The 24,690-nt window shown below is 34.8% G+C and overlaps 1 protein-coding gene and 1 long non-coding RNA gene across 2 annotated transcripts in view; both read left to right on the forward strand.

Annotated features, from left to right (window-relative positions):
- LOC123544545 (torsin-1A-like) overlaps positions 1–24,690 on the forward strand; it is an 82,853-nt gene that overhangs the window by 47,772 nt on the left and 10,391 nt on the right. The gene's annotated exons all lie outside the window — the stretch shown is intronic.
- Positions 6,685–9,756, forward strand: LOC128557079 (uncharacterized). Its single transcript, XR_008371017.1, has 2 exons — positions 6,685–6,802; positions 8,889–9,756. It is a non-coding gene; the product is annotated as an uncharacterized LOC128557079 (long non-coding RNA).

Here is a 24,690-nt window from a genome sequence, read left to right on the forward strand (position 1 = left end):
GTCAAATTCTGTCCTTCCGAAGACTTGTTTCATGGTAATTTCTTGGAAAATCTTACTAGCGGAGACTAACAAAACATTATCAGTCTTGTAGCAACCCACATCATCTGTGGACTTTGAATTCTTATTTGTAGACTGAGGAGAAAAAGAAACGCCTCAAACTCATTGTACAATATTTTGTTAACCGTGATTCAAAAATTCGCAAGAATTGTTGGTTAATTAGACAGCATTTTATGGTTGCATTATGCTTCAAAGCTTGAATTTCAATAGACTGGTCAGAGGAATTTCACTGACACAATCAGTAAATTTATCGCAAATCTAATGATTTAAAAGAATTGTTGGTTAATTAGACAGCATTTCATTGTCGCATTATGCATCAAATTTTGAATTTCAATAGACTGGTCAGAGGAATTTCACTGACACCATCAGTAGCGCGTGTGGCCACCTCTACTGGCAGCCACAGTTACTGTAGCAAGACGTCGCCCCATGGACCCGCACCAGTTACGTAGCAGATACCGTGGGATTCTGGCACACCCCTGGTGGAACGCTACTATCAGTTCCTGGACGTTGGAACGCTGCGGTTGACGTTGACGTAACCACCGTCCAAGGTTATCCCAGGCGTGTTCAATCGGACTGCAGTCGGGTGAGCACGACGGCCAAGGCAAAACGTTAATGTTGCTAGTCTGTACAAGTTCCTGGTGACACGTGCAACGTGAGGTCGCGCGTTGTCATGCTGAAAGACCAAATCTTGACGTTGATGGAATATAGGGACAACCACAGGACGTAATATCTGGTCGATTTAACGCCTGGCTGTGAGATTACCTTGGCACACGACGAAGTGGGACTTAAATCTATGGTTGATGGCTGCCCAGACCGTAACTCCGCCCCACCGTAAGGATTGTGCTGCAGAACGCAATTGTTAGCGTAGCGTTCACGATGTCGTCTGTAGGCACGGATACGTCCGTCGGCGTTCCACAGGTTTATGATATTTTTAGAGCTCCAGGGTATACTAAAAATCAGCTAGTAAAAAGATAGGGTCGTGGGCTTAATTTTTTTCACGTTTTTGAACAATTTTGATCTCAAGCAATATTCCATAATTAGAGCCTGTTGAAAAAGCACAATGTTGATGGTAATTTTGCATATAGAAAAACATCTACATTGTCGATTTTAATATACTGCATATTCATTATCAACTATTAGTTTTATGGTCAAATAAAATGTGTAATACGTACCTATGTTTATTTTTAAGATATTTACCCATTATTAGAAATCCCAATATTCCAGGCTGATATTATTTTGAAGCATTTGTAAGTTACCTGCTACAAACAGCTGTGTAAACCTGCATCATCAAAATACCACTCGGCAAATAACGAAAATCATAGGAAATTGCCGACGAGCGTAAACTTAGCTCATTAAGCTACAGTTATAGACTAAGTGTAATTTGTCTGATCAGGCCTACTTCATTTTTTTTTCATGATTGTTTTCATGCTGTTCTTTTTTTCTTTTTTTCTTTCTTTTTTCTTGTGTTACTAACTTATGGGTAAATTCCCCTTCTAACTTTGATAGGTATTATTATATGTCAGCACTGTATAAGTAAGCACTTGGAATGCTTACCACTGTGGAAATATTAGGCCATACTAATGTCCGTCAGTCGTGTCCTCTTTGCGTTTCAGGAGCAAAGTACCACTGTAACAGCTCTAGCAGCATTTTCTAATTATTCCCCCTTCTTTTTTTCAACTAGATGTTTCCTCTTGTCTGGAGCTCAACTTGAATACTCTACAAGGTATTTACTTCAAACTTCAAATAATACAGATAAGCATCCACAGGGAGGAATGTGGTGGTAAAACGTAACTCTAGACTCAATAAGCTTTTAGTTATTCTCCTTATTCAGTTTTCCTTTGCCGATCGTTTTTCTCGATTATTAGTTTAAATAGTATTTATTGATATATCATGTAAATAAATCACATACATGCAATCACGTTTACAATCAAAATAATTCAAAGGTTCTGAAAACGAGCTTGATTTTTATTAAAGCTACTCGCCCGCGGTTTGAGTGAAATTTTTTAACATGTTCATTTCCATCAAGATTGGCATAGAATGAATATATCACACTGAAAAATGATGAAGTGGTTGAAAACAAAAGTTAGATATTGGTAAAATTGCAAGATGAATGTAACTTTTATGCATTTTTTCAAAAGCGTTGCAACGGTTTACTTCCTTCTGCATGATGGTTTTGGTTATTTATAAGAATATCTTGCAAAAGTCTTATGTCTAAAGTTTATAAGACTTGTCACTTTCAGAGAACTCATTTGTATGGATTTTGAGAGAAATTATTTTTTCACCTAAAATGTTTGGGTTAGTCCCTTTAAAGACCAACCCGATTAGAATTTAAACCATAACAGAATGAGAGATACAAAATAACCATAACTCTTGCATTTGTTCAGTTTTCTTATTTCAGTTGGTGTTTGATTGCCCAAAGCATAACGCAAAAACACGGCAAGGTATTGACTCCGAACATGGCATACAGGCGATGAGCAGGAGTCCAGTGTGGCACAAATATTGTTAGAGTTTTCTCTATTTTTCATTCTTCCCTTCATGGCCATATTCTCGGTTATCATAGACGTGGGCAAGTTTTGAATTGTTGCCCGGTTGACGTTTTCTGAATAAAATAGTCAGATATATTCTAAAGCTGATTGTTTATATTTATACATTTTCACGGACGAGCAATTGTTGTGTAAACAAGAGCTGTCGGATGACAGCGCGCTCGACTATTCGAAGAATTGATTGAAGAATGGGGTCAAAATATTTCCATAGATTTTCAGACTAAACAAAAATATGGATTAAACAAAAAATGTTCCTGTATTTGTGGATTTCGATTAGTCTTGCACTAAATGGCAATGTGTGACCATGATAGCAAATATGTTAAGTTATATGTTAGGCAAAACATGGACTTATATGAAAAATATCACTAATTTCTAAGTCCAAAAAGGGCCATAATTCAGTCAAAATAGTTGACAGAGTTATGTACTCTTGCCTACAGATGGAAATCATGTTGATAAACTAGTGTTAAAAGTTTCAAAGCCACAGTTCAAACAGTTTTGACAAAACGCTGACTTGTAAGAAAAACTGAACAAATTTCAAAGTTCAAAAAGGGCCATAATTCAGTCAAAATAATTGTCAGAGTTATGTACTCTTGCCTACAGATGGAAATCATAATGATAAACAAGTGTTTAAAGTTTAAAAGCCATATGTCAAATAGTCTTGACAAAACATGGACATTTACAAAACAGAACCAATTTCCAAGTTCAAAAAGGGCCATAATTCAGCCAAAAAAGATGAGAGAGCTACGTACTCTTGCCTATTGATAGAGACTATTATACTGAACAAGATATAAAAGTTTCAAAGCCATATGTCAAACACTTTACACAAAATATAAACTGGTACGAAAAACTTAACCAAGATTTCTAAGTCAAAAGGGGCCATAATTCAGTCAAAATGCTTGATGGAGTTATGTACTCTTGCCTACAACTGGACATTGTGATGGTAAACAAGTGTTGAAAGTTTCAAAGCTTTATCTCAAAAGACTTTGTCAAAATGTGGACTGGTACGAAAAACATAACCAAGATTTCTAAGTCAAAAAGGGGCCATAATTCAACCAAAATGCTTGGTAGAGTTATGTACTCTTGCCTACAACTGAGCATGGTGATGGTAAACAAGTGTTGAAAGTTTCAAAGCTTTATCTCAAAAGACTTTGTCAAAATATGAACTGGTACGAAAAACTTAACCAAGATTTCTAAGTCAAAAGGGGCCATAATTCAGTCAAAATGCTTGACAGAGTTATGTACTCTTGCCTATAACTGGACATGGTGATGGTAAACAAGTGTTGAAAGTTTCAAAGCTTTATCTCAAAAGACTTTGTCAAAATGTGGACTGGTACGAAAAACTTAACCAGGGTGTGACGCCGACGCCGACGCCGACGCCGACGCCGACACCGACGCCGACGCCGACGCTAAAAATGAATGGTTGTATTGATTTTCCTAGCTCAATGTATATGGTCGGGTTTAAAATACAAGAGATAAAATTTCAAATAATTAGTAACTTAAGGCATATTGATTTCCGTTTTGTATAACAACTTTGCGGTATTATTTCATTTTGCTTTCTTCATGCCTATGTACAACGAAAATCAAAGCTGACACAGCTTACATTTTCGGAAAATATATTAATAACCTGATAAAGTGACATTGGAATGACTCTATCCCTTGAATGAATTCTATTTGAAATTCAGCAAAAAAATATAAATAAATAAAAAAGCTAAGCATAATAATATGCACCAATTTATTTTGTTATTTAACAAGGTATAATGATGATCGGCATGGAACTGATTGTTTAATAATCAGTTAGTTACCGACAAATGTCAAGTAAAAGAAACTGATATCTAGTATTTTAAAATCTATCAGAATTTATATACATGTACTTTGTGTACTTTGGAACTTTATGGATATTTACATTTATCACATCCGTGCAGTCTGATCATGATCGGCACTATTCGCCATTCAGTCAGTATCTTTTTGGTAAGCACCACTTTTAATAGTTAATGGTACTGTCCAAATTGAAAGATGGAGAAGATCATTATAGAAATTTAGCAGGGCAAGGGTTAACAACAGATAAAGAATGTAAGTGTAGAACACCCCTCCCCGCTACCCGCCCCCTCTCTATTAAATCTAACCGCTGCATTCACCATCCGAACTACTTTGATATTGTCAAATAAAACTTTCGAATTCAAAGAATCAATAGAAATAAAAAAAATAACAATTATAAGATGATTAATATTTTTTGAATACGGAATGAATTGATCCCGATTTGAGTGTAACTGGATACAAAATCAAAGACTGGATTTTGTTAATTGAACATTTCGTTTTTAGCTTCATCTTTAAATTATATTGCAAGTATCATGTAAGCTTATTACCATAGGTGGTAAGTTCTGTGAGATCATGTTAGGAAATGAAAAAAAACTTCAGAATTACTTTATAAATTCATGGAAAATATCTTTTTTTTTCTTAAAACCTAAATTTGTCGAGATCAAAATTACTGCAAAAAATAGTTTATTAATCCAAAATCATCAATGGTAATACGCATTAAAGTATACCAGGTGTGGTTTTGCAAAGATATTTTTCTTTATCTTGTGGTGGATATTAACTATAAAATAAATTCATTACTGATCGAATAGATTGAAATACAATATAACTCTAACGCAATTTATATTGTGCGGTCAAGTCTTTTTGCCCTACATAGATTGTGCATGCGCGAAAATTGTCTCCCGTTGCTAGGGCAATAGCTCTCTGTACAAAGATTTATACTTGCGTTACCGTAAAGCTCGATTCTTTGAGCTCGCTATTAGTAAAACTTCTGAAAAAAATTCAAATGACATTATGTAGCGGCTCAAAATTTGAGTCAAATTCAAAACAGAAACTATCGGCTGCTAGCTCTACTTGAACAATCAGTAAGATTGACTGAAGTATCTAATACATGGTACATATTTATATAAAATGCTACAGAACACCCATATTTAGCAAATTAACAAAACGATACATTTTTTATTTATCCTTCATTTACTTTCAGATCTCTATGTGCATGCGAATATCTTCAGCCGACTTGTGAAATGTCCAAACAGTTCCAACTGCTACCTAAGATGATAACACGGACGATAAAGAAATGAAGGGTTAGTTGACTTTTAAATTAAATTTTGTTTTGTGGTTTGACACTTTTATTGATCAGGTGTGAAATGCTACAGAACACCTATGTTAAGCATAACCGATAGACTATATTTTTTGAGTTAGAACTTATGTATAGTTGCCTTTTTAAAAAAAAAATGTAATCAGAAGCAGACACCTTACCGACAATTATCATCGTGTACATAAATGCACGTTTTCTCTAAAATGTCGTCAGATGACGTACTAATTATATGCACTACTTCGCCTCTCGAATTCCTAGTATTCTCAAAATTGTATTTTAATGACGTTTTTCGCACTTGTATCAATGCAGACTTGTGGCATTTGCGTGTTTTCAGCCAAATGTCCCCCTAATTTGTAAATTTTCCAAAGAACCGATGTCATGGTGAAGTTATTTCTATTTCCTATTCGCCACGTTATACTGACTTTTGGAATATTAATGCCAGTATTTCCAGTATCTTTCTAAAGTTTATCTATCGGAAGAATATGATCATTTAGAAACTTGAGTGATAATTTAGAGCAATAGAATGACGTCCTCTTTTCCGACTGTGCAGAGAAAAAAGTTCTCGCGATAGGTTTGCCTTGTTATCTTCCGGCGGATTTTTCAAATCCATCACCATGTGCGTTACCGCAAAGCTCGGTTCTCGAAAAGGCCTGCTCTTAAAGTTCTGTACAACGCATGCATTTATACTTCATCTGTGTTACATTAGTTAACACATTCTCTTTCTGATGTTGCCACGTTTTCAGTTTCTGTAATTATCTTGCTGATAATGTTTCAGAAGTGTAGATTTTGAAATGATGAACGATTAGACAGTCTGTTTGCGCGACAATTCATAATCTGTTAAGATCAGTTTTTGCGTAAATTTTATAAAGAAATTACCGATTTAATGAATCGAAACTATAAGCGATTAGTATTGATAATAATGAATTGTGATTGTTTCAGGTATGTCTGCTTCATCTATGATTGACAAAACTTGCACATCTGCTTTCAAGTTGGTGAAAGCACGACTTCAAGATGTAAGCTAAAAACGAAGATGGTAATTTCCGGCCACAAGTGTCAAAATCTTAAAATTAGGGTAAGTCTTAATTTTTATTGATAAGCTTAATTTTTGTTCGCGTGTGGGACATGGAGCAAGTCACGTGACAGGTTTTCGATACTGTACAGATTTTTTTTATTCGTAGATGTGTGATACACTAATACTTTATTTGAATGATAAAATATTATATTTTTGTATATATATATTATCATTTTTTTTTTAAAAAAAATAAGAAAAAAATTTGGGTCACGTGACACGTTTCGTCCATCTTCGTAACACACAGTAAGTTTCGACCATCTTCAACTTCCGCTTTCGAATGGCTGTGACCTAGTTCACACGATCCTTTTGTCCACGATTGGAGACGCGCAAATTTATATATTTTAAAAACATTTTTCGGAATGACATAACGTGTAAGAAAAATAGAAACGTTGCTCTTATAATAAATTTACTCATCGATTACGTTTAATTCATAAGGTTGTTTTCATCCAGGCTTTACACTAGCGGATCCAGAGGGGGGCGTACCCGGCGCGCACCCCTTCTAAAATCGCCGGAGCATACGTAATTTGTCTTTTGTTTGGGTACAATTACTGCAAAAAATATACACGTTTCTCGCTCGCTACGCTCACGTACATTATTTGTCTTTTGTTCTGACTGAAAATAAAAAAAAATGTTGTTTTTTTTTCACGCTCGCTTTGCTCGCATGGGTGAAAAATATGCAATTTTCTTGCTCGCTACACTCGAATACGTAATTTGTCTTCTGTTCTGGGTTAGAAATATAAAATATGAGCCGCGCCATGAGAAAACCAACATAGTGCGTTTCCGACCATCATTGATCCAGACCAGCCTGTGCATCTGCAGTCTGGTCAGGATCCATGATGTTCGTAACAGTTTTCTGTTATTCCAATAGGCTTTGAAAGCGAACAGCTTGGATCCTTACCAGACTGTAGGGATGCGCAGGCTGGTCTTGATCCATGAAGGTCGCAAACGCACTAGGTTGGTTTTCTCATGGTGCGGCTCATATGTATTTTTTTCTCTGTCGCATAGGTAATTTTTTTGTTCTGGGTGAAAAAAAATGCATTGTTTTCTCGCTCGCTCTGCTTGCACATTTAAAACAGAATTAGTCCTAGGTAAAACCCTCCCATAAAAATCCTCAGAAATCTGGCTAATACGAAAGAATTAGTCTGAAAATTCATAAAACATTACTTTAATTAATATGTTACTTGTACTGATTTGTGAATACCAGATAAAGTACCTAAGAACACACAGAATGCACCAGATGGGGCAATTGTTTTCAAAATTTTCAGGGGGAGCATGACCCCAGACCCCCCAAGTTGCTCTACACTACGACTTATTTACGTCCCCTCTAACACCAAATCCTATATCCGATACTGCTTTATTCCACGTTTTCCTAATTAATCACCTTTAAAACATTACTTCCGGTTTATCAAACGTGTACAACTACCTGCTTGTAAAAGACCCGCCCACCAGCTCAGTAGGTAGAGCGTCGGTCTACGGATCGCGGTGTCGCGAGTTCGATCCTCGGGCGTGGCGTATGTTCTCCGTGACTATTTGATAAACGACATTGTGTCTGAAATCATTAGTCCTCCACCTCTGATTCATGTGGGGAAATTGGCAGTTACTTGCGGAGAACAGGTTTGTACTGGTACAAAATCCAGGAACACTGGTTAGGTTAACTGCCCGACGTTACATGACTGAAATACTGTTGAAAAATGGCGTAAAACCCAAAAACAAAAACAAACAAAAACCTGCTTGTAGAATGAGAACTTCATGAGTCTTCATCATGTTTCAGATGTTTTTAAAGAATGCACTGTTACAAATTAACATTGTATTTGTTTGCAAACAAATATCAAATTTAATATCAATCCTACTTGTTGATAAATACTATTGGAACACAAAAAGGTACATGTCTGTGTCATAAAATCACCTGATGAATAATAATTGTATTCAACAAAATAATAATTTATATGTATGTGCGTTGCACGTGTGTGCGACAGTGGCTGTGCGCACAAAATGTGTGTGTTTTGTGTGTTTTAATAGAGATGTTTTGCTAGATGATTTCATTAGTATTTGTATACGTGTTCGAATTAAATAATTTATATTTCAGGTCGAAGAGAAATATACGTCTCCTTGCGGTAAACCAGAATACGGCACGGCATTTTGCTTCATATACGTGTTATTCAAAAGACAACAACAGTTTAAAGCCAAAGGAACCCAATCTAACAAGTTGTGTCAGTCGTTAGACATTCAAAATCATGATCTGATATATCGTTTGGAAATTCTCCCCTTTGCTGATGAAATACCATCTATCATTTAATGGATATTTAACTAGAACAGAACGGAACAGAACAGAACAGAACGGACCAGAACAGAACTCTCAGTCAGCATTTACATCTCTGTAAACGGCATCGATATTGCCATTTAATTTATCATATATTTATCGATTTATAACTGGTATTCTGCGGACTCCGTAATCGATACATTGACATTTTCTTGACAAAATATTGATAAATCAGTTGATAGACCGATATCGAAGTTGGATTTTGCTGTTATCCGAATTCAGAAAGCAGCATAATACAATAAGTACAATGATTATCAAGATTTATAAAAAATGTTTCACCTAGAGTTATTTTGACATAGGAATTTCTACACGTCTGACAAACCGGAAGTAAAGGCATGACGTCATTTAACCGGAAATATAACACAAAACCTGGACTCAGCATATGGATTCTCCTTTTCGTTTGCCTAATTTTCTTAAAATATCTATGGGTTTGAAAACTTAAGATTTTCTCAATTCGAGCAAACAACAACAACAACTACAAAACCACCATAATGTAAATTATGTATGTTTTGTGCAAATTTGTCAAGAGGATACATGTATATAAATGTGTACATGATATTTTAAATTAATTGTCAAGACTATTATTTACATTTGTGATATAATAGATGAATCTAATATAATGAAGTTATACATATCTGTGTTTTATTTGATAATTGCAACTTTTTGTTACCTCGGACAGTGTCTTGGATACCTTAAACATCATTAAGCTCGTTTCGTGCAAGTACTGACGTAACAGGAACATTTTGAGGATGATTTTTTTCAGAATTTTCCTGGAGAATAATTTATGCTTCATCATGAATTAGAGTTTTGAAGTGTTTTGTTAATACTTCATGGACAGGTCATTCCACCACATTTTAGACTCGTACCCTCACCGTCCAGTTGCGTCAGTTAAGTGTCGTGAACATTGCATGCCCCTTATTTGATAGCGATAGATCGGTGGCCATAAATCTATCTTATTATTGCCTTCCTGTCGGACATGCTTAAAAAAAGGAAAAAAAAGAAGAAAAACAACAATGTATTAACTACGGAGGGTTATGGTATTTCCTTTGTTACGCAGATAATACACAGGAAGCGTGAGAGCATTAGGTGCACGCAGCAGTTCGATGACTCGATAGTGATTTCGTGTACACCTGACTGGACTAAACTCGAAACCGTTTCTATAACATAAATATGAATTATTAAAAACACATGCACGTTTGTTACATTATTATGAAATGACTGACAAGAAAGGCGCGTTCAGTTTTTTCCACGAAAATGCTTGTATGAAACTACAGTTTGTTTTCAGACCCTGTGTTTTGTTCACAGGAGATAACTCCTGAGTTTGCTCAAAATTTTTATAATTATGTCCCTTTTCTTCTCAAAAACGCTAGATAATCAGAGACAAGACTGATGAAGTCAGAATATTCAACAGAATCTTTTCTAAAAAGATGGTTATCTAGCCGGTAGCCAGACTAGCATGAAACTTAAATGCTCCCTATTTCCTGCAGGTTATAAAGAAGTAATTCGTTCAAATATATACTTCCGTGGTTGTAGTTCGAAAGTAGACCCTTATGATAATATAGATCTATTTGTTCCATTTTTAGCGCATTGGTGCGTAAACCGGGAGCCAAATGGGTATTATTTCACACGTGGAAATTCAATGTATTTTAAATAAATAAGAAACTTTGCATGCGTTCGGTTGTTTGTTTGAAAACAAAAAGGTTTTTATTATGCGGACAGCGGCAATATGAAGATATCTGACTTCCTCACTGCGTATTACCACTACCCTTTTTCTTTCGTTTTTCATGTAGCAAATGCTTTGATCGATATTTTGTTGAAAATACGTCTTTCTAGAAACTGTATCAAATTGGATCTGAAGTCGCCATATGACCTATGATGTGTCGGTGCAACGTTAAATCAAAAAAAAAAAAAATGGATCTGAAGTAGCAGAATTCTATATGAAACAAAGAGCAATTTCATTTTATTTGGTATTTTCTTGCAAAGAATCTGACTATTTATAAACATAACAATTTGATTTCATCCCATTTTGTTATATTTCAACTTCAGCGGTTGCATATTTTTGATAAAATCAGATAACAGTTTTTAATAAGTTTGGTGTATAAAAGGCCACTTTCAGTGTTTTGAGATTTTTAATTATTGACTTTTGGAGGTTATTGTTTGTAAACAAGTTTTAACAACAGTATAACGTTACAATACAACCTCCTCCAATATTCACGGCTTTTTATCCTAGGACGACCGACATATTTTTATTTAAAACAATCTCGCCAGGTATACATACGTCTTTGACAACAAAAGAAATGACGTCTGACGACCTTCAGCTTTTCGCGGAAGCAGTGAAAATGAAAGTACATAGGTTAAACTCGGAAAAGTAAGTCGCATTTGTCTTGCGCAGGGGCTACTACGCCGTCTAAATGTATCAGCGTGGACTTCTTTTTATTTGCTAAATTATATGGGGTCAATGTTCATTTTTCTTCTAACGATTTGAAAATACTGGGCTTTAGTAAGACATGCCAGTTTTTCATCTACGAAAAAAATGTTTGCACTCGGAAATAACACAAACTTCATCAAATCATTCCAAAGATCTTTTCTGATATTGTCTAAAAGTGTTAGCATATACCTCTGATGTCAGATACTTTATATTTTGAACGCTGCATACCTACATATTTCAGAAATATCCTAAAATAAATGAGCCGCACCATGAGAAAACCAACACAGTGGCTTTTCGACCAGCATGGAACATTCGCGCAGTCTGGTCAGGATACATGCTGTTCACTAATGGTTTCTCTCATTGCAATAGGCTTTAAAATCGAACAGCGTTGATCCTGACCAGACTGCGCGGATGTGCAGGCTGGTCCGGATCCATGCTGCTCGCAAAGCCACTATGTTGATTTTCTCATGGCACGGCTCATATATCACGTGGCGGAGCTGATCTTTTTAAATAAAAAATAAACATTTCACGCGATATCTAGTACTTTAAAATCAGTAAGAATTAATATACATGCACTTGGAACTTATATTAAGGGAAATTTCCTGTTGATTCTATGGAAGCGTTAAATAGCCTTCAGACGGTAATACGTTTTATAAGGCCGCCTGGGATATACCAAAGTAATGATATTTTCATATGCACAAGACGATAGATCACTTTATGTTCTTAAAATGATATAGACTAGCCACTAGATTGATGATAGATATATTTCTACATTCCCCTTTTTTCGAATTTAATTCCATATAGACAAAAGCCAGTCTGTTTGAGAGATTTTGCAGAGGATATTGAACATAGGATATATTCACTACATTGTCAAAAAATGCAGAAAGATATCATAGTCTATGAGCTTGTCTAAAAATGATACTGAATATTACATTCAGCGGGACGGAATTGATAAATTGTTTGTATGATAAATAAAGGCCAAGGTTTCATAATGAAAAGCAGACGACCGCTTTGCACTTGACTAGAATCCACTTTTCCATACTCAAAAGTCAAGTTAAACATTCTACACAGATTGAGAAGGTACAGCTACAGTAAACAACATTAAGTTAATAGTTTTTAAGGTTCTTTGCTGGAAGATTAACTTAAAAGTTTGCATAAAACAAAACCTATGTGTTGTTTATGCTCATGACGTATATATAATTCACATTGAAGGAACCACATATACACTGCGAGGCTAGTACTACCTACTGTAGCACAGATGTGGCATAGATGTCTTATTACCTGTTTATGTTTTTATTTGTTTCGTGCTCACATGCCATCTAATACCTGCGCGTATTGATATAAAGATAGCATCTGCGCACGTATTAAGCAATATGTTCGCAGGTAATAGACATTTACGGATTAAGTCTACGTGGACTGTGGACACCTAAGGCGATAGATTTTTCAAGGGGACCGTCTCAACATAGTTTAAATTATCTTATGCGCGATATTGAAAAGTGTTTTATAACGGTTTAATAGGTTTGAGGTATTATATCATCACTATGTTGTTTTTGTTACGGTAGGTGATATAAATTTGGTATCTATGTGCCTGTTTTTAGCTCGACCTTTTCGAAGAAATAGTAGAGCTAGTGCACTCTCTCGGCGTCGGCCGTCTCGTTGGGTTAAAATATTTTGATAAGTCAATATCTCTGTTACTGTCAAAGTTATTGACTTGAAAAACTTAAAATACTTATTCATTATCAATGTCTACACAAGGAAGTACTTTCACCGTAACTCTGATTGATTTTTTTACAGAATTAGGCCACTTTTTAATTTAGCATTGTTTTGGTTATAGTTTTGATAAAGTCTAAATGTTCTCTGTTACTATCAATGAAAGCTATTGACCTTGAAACTTATAATATTATTTATATCGAAGTCTACACTGGAGAAATAATCCCCATAACTCTGATTGAATTTGTGAGAATTATTGCCCCTTTTAATTAGAATTTTTTGATTAATGTTTGTGAAAAGTCACATTATCTTGCCTGTTACTATCAAAGCTATTGACTTGAAAATTAACTAGTTATTTACTATCCAAGTCTACACGAGGGAAGAACAATCCCATAACTCTGTTTGGAATTTTTACAAATTATGCCCTTTTTAATTAAGATTCTTCTGTTAAATTTTATTATAAAGACAAATATCTCTGTTTCTATCAAAGTACTGACTTGAAACTTAATATATGATTTACTATCGAAGTCTACACCAGGAAAAAATCAGGTTGCGTTACTCTGTTTGAATTTTGATAGAATTATGTCCCCTTTTAACTTAGAATTTTGGTTAAAAAGTTTTTGATGAAGTCAAATATCTCTGTTACTATCAATGCAATTGGACTTGAAACTTAAAATACTTTATTTACTGGTCGAAGTCCTACACAAGGAAAATCATATCCCCATAACTGTGATTGAATTTTTTTTACAGAATTATGCCCCTTTTTAATTAAGAATTTCTGTTAATTTTTTTTTTGATCAAGACAATTATCTTTGTTACTATCAATCCTATTGACTGAATCTTAAATATAAGCTACTATTTAAGGTCTACATGCGTAGAAACCAATCACGATAACTTGATTTGAATTTGTTAGAACTATGTCCCTTTTTAACTTGAATTTTTGGTTAAAGTTTTTGCTAAAGGCAATATCTCTGTTACTATCGAAGCATTTGGACTTGAAACTTAAAATAGTTGTGTTACATTCAAAGGCTTCACCAGGAGAAACTATCCGCATAAACTCTGATTGAATTTTGATATAATTATGCCCCTTTTTAACTTTAGAATTTTTGGTTGAAGTTTTGGATAAAGTCAAATATCTCTGTTACTATCAAAGCTATTGACTTGCAAACTTTAAATAGTTAATTTACTATCGAATCTACAACAAGAAAAGCATCCCCATAATCTGATTTGGAATTTGACAGATTTATGCCCCTTTCTTTAGTAAGATTTTTCTGTTTAATTTTTGTTCCAAAAAAAAAAAGGTCAAATATCTTTGTTACTATCATAAAAAATTAGTGACTTGTAACTTAAAAAACTAATTTACTATTTAAGTCTACACGCGTAAGAAACAATCCCCACAACTCTGTTTGAATTTTGTTAGGGAATTATAGTCCCTTTTTATCTTAGAATTTTTGGTTTAAAATGTTTGATAAAAGGCATAAATCTTGTTTACTGTCGAACGCTCTTGATTTTGAAACTTTAATCTAGTTATTACTATCGAAATCTACAACCAAGGAAGCAAATCCCATAACTCTGATTGATTTGACAGAAATTATGCCCTTTTTGTAACTTAGATCTTTTGTTAAAATTTTTGAAAATTTCAAACATCTCTGTTATATTAAAGCTTTTGACTTGAACTTAAAATAGTTATTTACTATCGAAGTCTACACAAGGAAAACCAATCCCCATAACTCGATTTGACAAAAAATTATAACTCTATGTGGTCACACCTTTTAATATATCTCCTTTTGAATCACTTCTTGACCGGTGATAAATAAATAAGTATTGAAGTTACATCAAGTCGAAACTTTATTACACTGTTAGACCTCATTTGATAGGAAATCTGGGCAAGGACCCATAACTGTTGGTGGTCCCATTTTTAATAATCTCATTTTTAAACCTTACTTTAGGGGCATAACTCGATACTATGCAAGTTAAGTTTTCACTACGTACTTCAACTGATAGAAAGTCAGTGAGAAGGAGTGTAGGGACAAGGAAACCATTACTCTAGGTCGTCCATTTTTTAATTATCTACCTTTTTTGAAAAACTTTATATTACTCTTAGATGCCACATTTTCTTTATGAAGTTTAGTCCAAAAGACAAACATTTCTCTTTTTAAATGTATAAAAAATTAAATTACAGTATCTGGGATTTAAAAGTCAGTCGATCGGTCATATCATAGAAATACCTTTTCAACAGTTGAAGCCTAGTTTTTCGATATGTCTGTGATCCTTGGGTGTAGAAGAAAATAACGGATTGAGTGTAATAAATGGAAAACTGTCACAAGAAATGTATTTCTTTTAATTCATGTTTATTGCCATAATTCGTATAAATCGGTAGATTTTTTATTTTAATTAAGTTCTATCTTCCGTTATTTATCTAGATAAAATGGGTCCCATCTTCTTCGTCCATCTACTACTGACAAAATTAAAACAATAAAGTTATACGAATACAAAGTCTTTAACGCGGATAAATACAGATAATAACAGTGCTCCGCCAAGCGGGGCAATATACGCCCGATGGATTATATCAGGGGATGGGAGTTAAATTTGAAAGAACTTTACTGTTGAAGGCCAAAACGAAAAAGGACAACAAAGGGAAGAAATTCCCGAAAATACTCTATGTCCACTTAAATCATTACCAAGTACAGTGTTATGTCAAAATACACCTTAACTTTGCAGGTACCATCCATGTTGTACCACAGATAAGTGGTAATCGGCTTTTTCCTACGGCCTATAATTAAAATGTTACAAAATATCCTATTTTTATGTAACATATAAAGGGAAGTAATTCAATTAAAAAAGTATTGTAAGTGAACAATAAATTGGGAGCTTTTGCCAAATTAACAAGAGCACGCATTGAATGCAACATAAACATAAAACAAAGTCATGAGGACATTGACCCCCTAAGCGTGACCTGGTCCTGGAAAGCGAGCCATGCGCTCTTGCACGTCGTCTCATGTGAGTGAACATTTGTGCCAAGTTCTTTAAAACCTTCAAGCTAGTTCAAGAGTTACACATCGCACTCGAACACAAAGTTACTATGTAATATTTTGAACCCTTAGTTTTGGGTGTGACATTGAACCGTGTATCTAGCCATCCAAAACATGCGCTCTGCACGTCGATCGATGGGGTGGAACAGTTGTGCTTGTTTTCTTTAAATCCCTCAAACAGAGCAAGAGTTACAGAGGCGGACACGAAACAAAGTCATATGACCTTGACCCTAAGTGTGACCTAGACATTAAGCAAACCACCTGATACAGCGCTCTGCACGTCCTCATGATGTGGATAAACAATTGTTTCAAGTTTGTTTATAATCCTTTAAGGAGCGGAGTCGACACGAAATGTTAACGGACAGACGGACAGACAGACAAACAACAGACAGACAGCCAGTATGAACCCTGTGGTATCCAAAATACGTCCTTGGGCGTATAATAACAACAAAGGAATGGAGAGGAGACGCAAAGATATTACGTTTTCTACAGTTTTCACAATGTTTTACCTTGCTCGCTGTCCTACATTTTGATCCAAACTGACACAGTTTTAGCTTTTTTCATGTTGGACGACGACGACGATGGATTACGGATACATTGCGATCAGACTAGCTCATCTTTTCAAACTTTGTCGCAGATCTTTGCGGCAACTTATAATATTGGAAGAACATTCAGGAAAGTGTTATGACGCTAGATCAAATTACTTCTTGAGAATATGTATAACAAACCATGTCTTGGCGACCCTAGACGGACGGAAAGACAAATTCCAAATTTTATCCTGTGCAGTGACATATTAAGCCAGACCCTTACCATCATTATTGAATGTTTTCCTACCAACATAAATTAAAAATTATTCATGTTGGCGCGGTCCCTGAAAAATCGATCGGTCAGTGGTGTTCACTAGTCCACGTAGGAATTTAATCCCGTAAATGTTATTAGCTGGTAAGTGCGTACCACAACAGTATGCAAAACAAAGGTACTTTCCAACATGGCGAGGGGATACATTTTTCATAGTGCGAGGATATATTGAGCCGCGTCATGAGAAACAAATTAGTGGCTTTCGAACAGCTTGGATCCAGACCAGCCTGCGCATACTCGCAGTTGGTCGGATCCATGTTGTTCGCTTATGGTTTCTCTTAATATGCTATAGGGTTTGTAATCGAAACTGCATAGACTCTGGCACAGTCGTTGGGATGCGCAAGCTCGGTTGGATCATATGGTCGCAAAAGCCACTATGTTGGTTTATTCTCATGGCGCGCGCTCATATATATTTTTTATTGATATGTGCGCAGTATTTCATTACAGTATGTGCGATGTTTAAGATCTAATTACGCCCGCGATTAATTATTATGTGCTCACGTATTTGTATGAAATACTATAATCTATATTTCTCCTCGCGGTAAACATTCTGCCTGCGGGTTGACAATATTCACCACGCGTCACACAATACACGTACCGCTGCCATTATGATATTTATATTATGTGACCTCTGCTGCACCGTAAAACAAACACTAGTTTCCCCGATTATTTAATTTTGGTACTGTTATTTTAGAAACGAAAAACGACATAAACACCTCTAAAGTTTTATCCCTCCATTTTCGGATTGATGAATATTTATTTCAAAAAAGTATTCACTACAGAGCAGACAGCCTAAACCGCACCCACTTCTTATATGTGAGGTCGTGGGTTCAATCTCCGACCGCTTATGTATTGGAAAGTCATACTAAGAAAATATTTTAATCGGCTAGTAAACATGGCATTTATTCTACAATTAATGGAATAAAAGCACTTATCGAATGGTACGTTAGTACATTTACAGATATTGTAGGCTTTCTGCAACATTAGTACAATACACTTTTTATAACATCGTAAACGGACATATAGTAAATGAAAGAAAATAGCCTATATAAAATGGTTCGGTATATATAAATCGATATTAAAATCCAAAATATGGTACGAAAGTCTAGTGTTTTTAATCCATCTAAGAGTTTGATTGTTCGTAATGGACAGAATAATGCCTTTAGGATCTTGACCTCAAATGCCACTGAGCTGCCGAGCGTACCCGAATCGCGTCTCAAAGCAGAAAATAATTCTTACATAAAACAAATTATTAATTTTTTAGTAGTTGCGGTGACTCAGAGGTTCTTCATGCCTTTTTAACATTTGAGGAACCAAACATTTTTTTTTTTTGAAAAATGCCGCCTTAAACACTATCAAATGAAAATAATCGCCGAATGCAGTTGTTTCTTGGTTAAAAACCATTCAATGTGGTTACTTCAATTTCATTTTACAGCAAATCGTAGCTATTAAGAAATTTCTTTATACCCCACCCACCCAGTATGTTATCTTTTTATGTACGGTTGCTTAAGAAGAAGATAGTGGCGTTTTCCTGCTTTACTTAAGTAAGTGAAACATTGCTTCTTAAAATGTTTATTTTAGTAACTGATTCTGGACTTGATTTAAGTTTTTTACTACTAGTAATTAAAACAGTTCATGATCTCGGTAAGTTTTTAACAGTTAAAGTTACAGTATTAATTTTTCAAATTTCTTATCAAAACGGGGTGTGCATTTTCTCGGTTGATTCATTAATCGTCTTTCTGTTGATTTAATTTCTATAATGGTTCTTGTCTGGTCAAATTACGGAGGAGAATTTTTCCAGAAGGTTTGCGGTTATGTTTTAGGTTGTTGGAGGATGGTCATTATACTTTTGAATTAGAGGTTTATTTGTTAATAATGTCATTATATTGTAATTATTGATTTCTTTGCATCGTATTTTTAAACAATAATATGAAACAATTACTAGTACATTTGATGGAGATATATTAGGCATTTCAAATAAGAAAAGGAAGACTTAATAATGATTTAAGTCTTTGGACACTAGCATTATGACAGAGGGGATAGATCGGGTTTGATTTGGATATGTTTTTCTTTGTGGAAACTTCATTTAAAAGGAGAGTTTCCTTTATTTTGGATTAAATAAAAAAAGTCCCCGCGGTGTATTTGTCAGGTCAAATACTATCGTATATGCTTCAGTAAGTTCTTATGACCCCCGTTTGACATTCGTTGAGATCGGCAATGCTACGGTCAGAATCAGCAAAGCGGCCTCGTGTTTAATCGTGTCGGTGGGGGCATTGTTAAATATTGATACAGTGTATAATATTTTCGCTAGGAGAAATCAGATGTTACTTTATGATGGAATTTTAGTATGAAAATAAAAAAACTGATCTTGTTTTCTGTCATAATGTCACAATATTTATTTTGTTATTTATTTTCTAACATCCCACGGGATTGTGCTCCCATTTAAAACAATGGGAGGTTTTCACCCGTGGGGTTTACGATTATTTTTTATTTCGCACAGTAATACATCTTTAAGTTAAATTTGAGTTGATATTGATAAAATTATAATTAATAAGCAAAAAGTGAAACATTAAATGCAATTTCAAAAATTCATCGAGTCGCCAGTGGGGGGTTTCCTCCCATAATGAAAATGGGAGTTTTTTTCAAAAGTCGGTTTTCAACGCGAAATCATGTCACAACAGTTTTTTATTGTATAAATTATTAATTTGAGTTAAAATATTTTGATTTGAAAATTTTAGAAAAAACCCACGGTTTTTTTCTCCCGTAATTGGTTAAGTGGGAGAAATCCACCGTGGGACTCCCATGGGTTAGCAAAAACCCCATGGGAGGAAAAATACTCCCATGGGAGGACCGACTTTGAAAACCTCCCATGAATTCATTCTTTAACATATAAAGAAGAAAACGACCAATTTTTACTCTATGGGATTAGAACTATCGTTTAATGTAAAGAAATCAGAGAAAAGTCAAAGGCAAAAGGTAGCTGAGTTTGCGAAAATTCCGGATTTGCAAACTAAATCCGGAGACTGTTAAATACACTTTATGTGGTTATTTTCATCATGTTTCCTTAAAAACGCCCTACTTTCGATTTCGTCAATGCACGGGATCCCTCTCAGGCGGTGCAATTTTGCCTCAAAGGATCCCTCTTGACTGCACCCGGCACAGGAACCCTCTCGGACAATTTTCTATCGGTACCGGTGCCCTCTCAATTTATCTTCAGTGTTAGAATTATGAGATGGTATTCGTATTTAAAAGCAGCAAAGTACAGACTTGTGTGCCCAGGCGGACGGGAGTTCCTGTAGATGTGTCGCCGAAATGCCCCCTTTTCAGACCAGCCATACATGAATAGCCTCTCTTTGTATCAAATCAAATTATACAAATTCTAGAATTCTAGTTTAAAAGTGATTTAAGTAACACTAAGGTATAGGTAAATTTGGTAATAAAATTTGAATATGTATTTTATGTGAAACTGCTAATTTATTTTCAATTTAAAGGCATATCAAGGGAGGTAAAACACCATGAGTTATTTCCCTTAGAAAAAGATGTTGTTTTCAATAAGATAACCATCTCAAAATTCTAACACACTGGATGCTGGGGTCGATAGAAAATTTTGTCCGAGACGGTTCCTGTGCCGGGTGCAAAGAGTCAAGAGGGATCCTGTGGAGCAAAATTGCACCGACCGAGAGGGATCCCGTGCATTAACAAAATCAGAAGTAGGGAGTTTTTTTATGATATATGATGAAAATAACAAATAAAATGTATTTACAAAGAAGATTGGATGAATAACTTCTCATCTATGGTTACCGTACTAGATACTTGCTACATTCAACGAAAGTCGCATTAAGTTTCATAAACATCGCACTATGTTCATCCGAACTGGTACCCTCCGTCTACATTCCATCTTCGTTTGGACTTGTGACAACTGATAACACAAATGTAACGATACAAAAGCAAGGGTATATAGCTACGTCTTCCCGTGGTACATATTTTTATGCACAAAAAGGTTATCAAAGCTTTTTAATAAAAGGTCAAATTTCAGCACGGCCGAACAGCATGATATCAAAAGATAACGTTCATTCACAATGTCGTGGCAAGTTTTATAGTTTCCGAGTATCACGCGACATGTTAAAACAAAAGGATGCCTGCACTTATATTAAATTTCAGTATGACAACTTTTCAGAAATATCATTTATGCGATTAAGGGTTTTGAAGAGTTCCAACAGGATAGATTTTATAACACTCAGTTGTATGTGTACATAATAAGTTTGACTTACTGTGACAAAGAAAATTTACTCAGATTTTCAGGCAAAACACAGTACATTTATAGCGCAATAAGTATATTCAATGTATTCTCATGTAATAAGCTGAATGCACTGTTATCATGACTTGGAAAGAGACTAGTAATCTCTCCAAACGACTTAATGTTTAACAGGAAAAACTAAAACTAGAGATTGAAACAGCGGGTAAAGAGTGTCCTCGATATTTATTCATTGTCGATGAAATGGACAAATTACATCCGGGTTAATTGATACCATCCGTCCATTCATTGACTATTATGACCACGTGGATGGAATAGATTATAGAAAATTGTTGTTTTTCTTTTTGAGGTACGTATATACAGAATGAGCGTTTGTGAACTTTTTTAATATCTTATGAAGCGTCAGAAATACCAGTTTTGATTAATTTAGAGAAGTAGTAGTAAGAAAGATTTGTTTTAGCATCAGCAGATGATATATAGTAGCGACTGCAGTAAAGGAAGCAGCCAAAGCCTTTGTTACACTAACAACAGTGATATAGTGGGTAATCGTACATTATTGTACTCGCTTTGTGTCAGCTGGAAGAAATGATTGTAGAAGCAGTGTTAATATGTAGTATGTTGTAGTAGCAGTGCTAGAGTACGTGTAGCAACAGAAGTAACAGGAGTAGAGTGAATGGCTGTATGTGTTATAGCAGAAGTAGAACATTTGTAACAGTTAAAGTAGAAGAAGCTGAGTATGTTTAGCAGTAACTGTTGTTGAAGCAGTAATTTGCAATGTGTAACAGCTGTAGTAGCAAAAGAATATGTGTAGCAGCTACAGAGGCAGTAATACAGGGTCTGTAGCAGTTGTAGTTGCAGAAGTAGAGTACAAATGTATGTGTAGAAGTTGTAGTGGCAGAAATATAATGTATGTAGTAGTTGTAGTAACATAGTAACAGAAGTAGAGTATATGTTGAAGTTTCAGTCGGAGGTATAGAGTGCATGAAGCATATGTAGTGTCAGAAGGGGAGTATGTGTAGAAGCTAGTACATGTAGCAGAAATAATGTCTGTATAAAGATTGTAGTGGCAGAAATAGAGTGTATATAGCGGATGTAGTTAACTGTAACAGATATAAACTATGTGTAGACGTTAATGTAGTAGAAATAAATGATGTGTAGAAGTAGTAGTAGCAGACTCAGGGTATATGTAGCAGCTGTAATACAGCAATAGAGAATGTGTAATAGTTGGATTAGCAGAAATAGAGTGTTTGTAGTACATATGTAGTTGAAGTAGCAGAAGTAGAATTGCCAATAGTAATGACATCAGAAATATTTATGTTGTTACAGCAGAAACATTAGCAACGGTAGTATTTAACAACAGTAGAAGAAGTAGCAATAGCATAAACAGTCACAGCTACAGTAGTAGATCTATTAGACTAAGTATAAGTTATATCAGCAGTTGAAATATCAAGAACCGATGAAGCAGTAGCAGTTACAGAGCATTCTTTGTATATCAGCAACACGGGTGGAGACGCTATTGCAGAACATGTTTTGTTAAACAGTGAACAAGGGAAAGATCGAAGGGAATTAAGCCTGAAGAAAGTAGAAGATGTTGTTCGAGTGGCTTCGTTTAATGACACAAGTAAGAACCAGTTTCACTGACATTCAAATATTAATTTATTTCTATTTGAGTAACAAAATAGGGGCACAATCAGTAATCTACATAAAGTAAACAGGGGATTTAAACGCGTTTATGGGCATTAAAACAACATCGTGATACAAAACAATGAACCGTAAGTTTAAGTGCTGAGAGAAAATAAAATAATAAATATCTTCGTTAATTTTGAAATGCATAGAATAATAAAAATGGTGGTATATGTAGCTTATAAAGCTCAAATATAAACAAACATATTTGTCCTATTTTAATATGTTATAAAACTACAGCAGTAACGCAGGCCGGTTAATTAATTTCGATAGAAACAATATCTTTTACCCAAGTAGCTTCATTACATTAATTCATCAATCCAGTTGTTATGTGACAACTGTAAATGTTTATATGTCATTCAGTAAGAACTTTTCTTGCAGCTTGTGTATTGATATCATTTCGATGTCACATCGCACATCAGAATGTGCAGAAATTTCTTTTTTATGTGTATCAATACATTTATTAACAATTATAATTATGCAATATGATCTAAGCCACAATGTATAAAAAATAATACAAGAAAACCTTAGGAATTATGAGGAAGAATTATTACCTATATATAGCGTTTTGTCGCTATTCTTAAGTTTATATTATTTTACAAATCTTTTTTCAGATGGATTAATGCACAGCAGCATTGGCAAAAACAGCCTCATAACCGCATATGTTCCGTTCTTACCTCTCGAAAGAGTGCACATAGAAAAATGCATCGTGGACGGACTATTTGCAAAGGGGTTTTATAAAAATGAATATCAGGTAGACCAAGAAACAGTTGGGGCTATTGCAAATGAGCTTTTGTACTTTCCAAACGAATCACGTCTGTTTTCTACTACTGGTTGCAAACGTGTAATGGAGAAAATTGATTTAATAATGCAAGAAGATGTATAAGACTTCAAGTGGATGCAGATTGAAGCTTTCTGTATAAGGAATACACGCTTTGATTAACTTATCATAATGTAAAACGCACGTTGTAAAATATGCACGTGAAAACTTTATACTGACATTGCAATGGTAGAAGATATTTCGAAAGAAGAAACGTACAGCCTATTAATTGAAATAAGACGGTTCGTCATAACTTAAGGTAGTTCTGCACGTTTGATAAACCGGAAGTGATGGCGTAACGTCATTTATCCGGAAAACGTAGAATAAAGCCTGGATTTGGCGTACGGAAATGAAAATCAGTTTATGAATTAATGGCAACCTGTGAAAAAAAAATATCAAATTGTAACAGTTACTATCTTTCTAAAGTTAAAATATGATATTAAAACATCTGACACGTGGAATAATTAAAAAAAATGTTTTAAAATTAGCTTCAAATAGACAGTTCACTTTAAACATGGCTAAATATCTCAGAAATGAGGACAGGACCTATTCATTTTATTTTACTATATTATAGGCCATACGTTTATATACGACTGTGATAAGTTTCATTAAAATCTACATTGTGGAAAATTTTCTATTCGCGAAAATATTATGAAAGTTGCTGTTTTCCCAAAGACTCCCATTATGAAGGTTGCGTGAGGTCCAAATTTTTCTAATCAGTCTAGCAAAAAATCAAGTACACGACCCTATTGTTTTTATTTGCTGAACATTCTGAAGTTTTG

The sequence above is a fragment of the Mercenaria mercenaria genome, chromosome 5, assembly GCF_021730395.1.
Source record: "Mercenaria mercenaria strain notata chromosome 5, MADL_Memer_1, whole genome shotgun sequence".
NCBI lineage: Eukaryota > Metazoa > Mollusca > Bivalvia > Venerida > Veneridae > Mercenaria > Mercenaria mercenaria.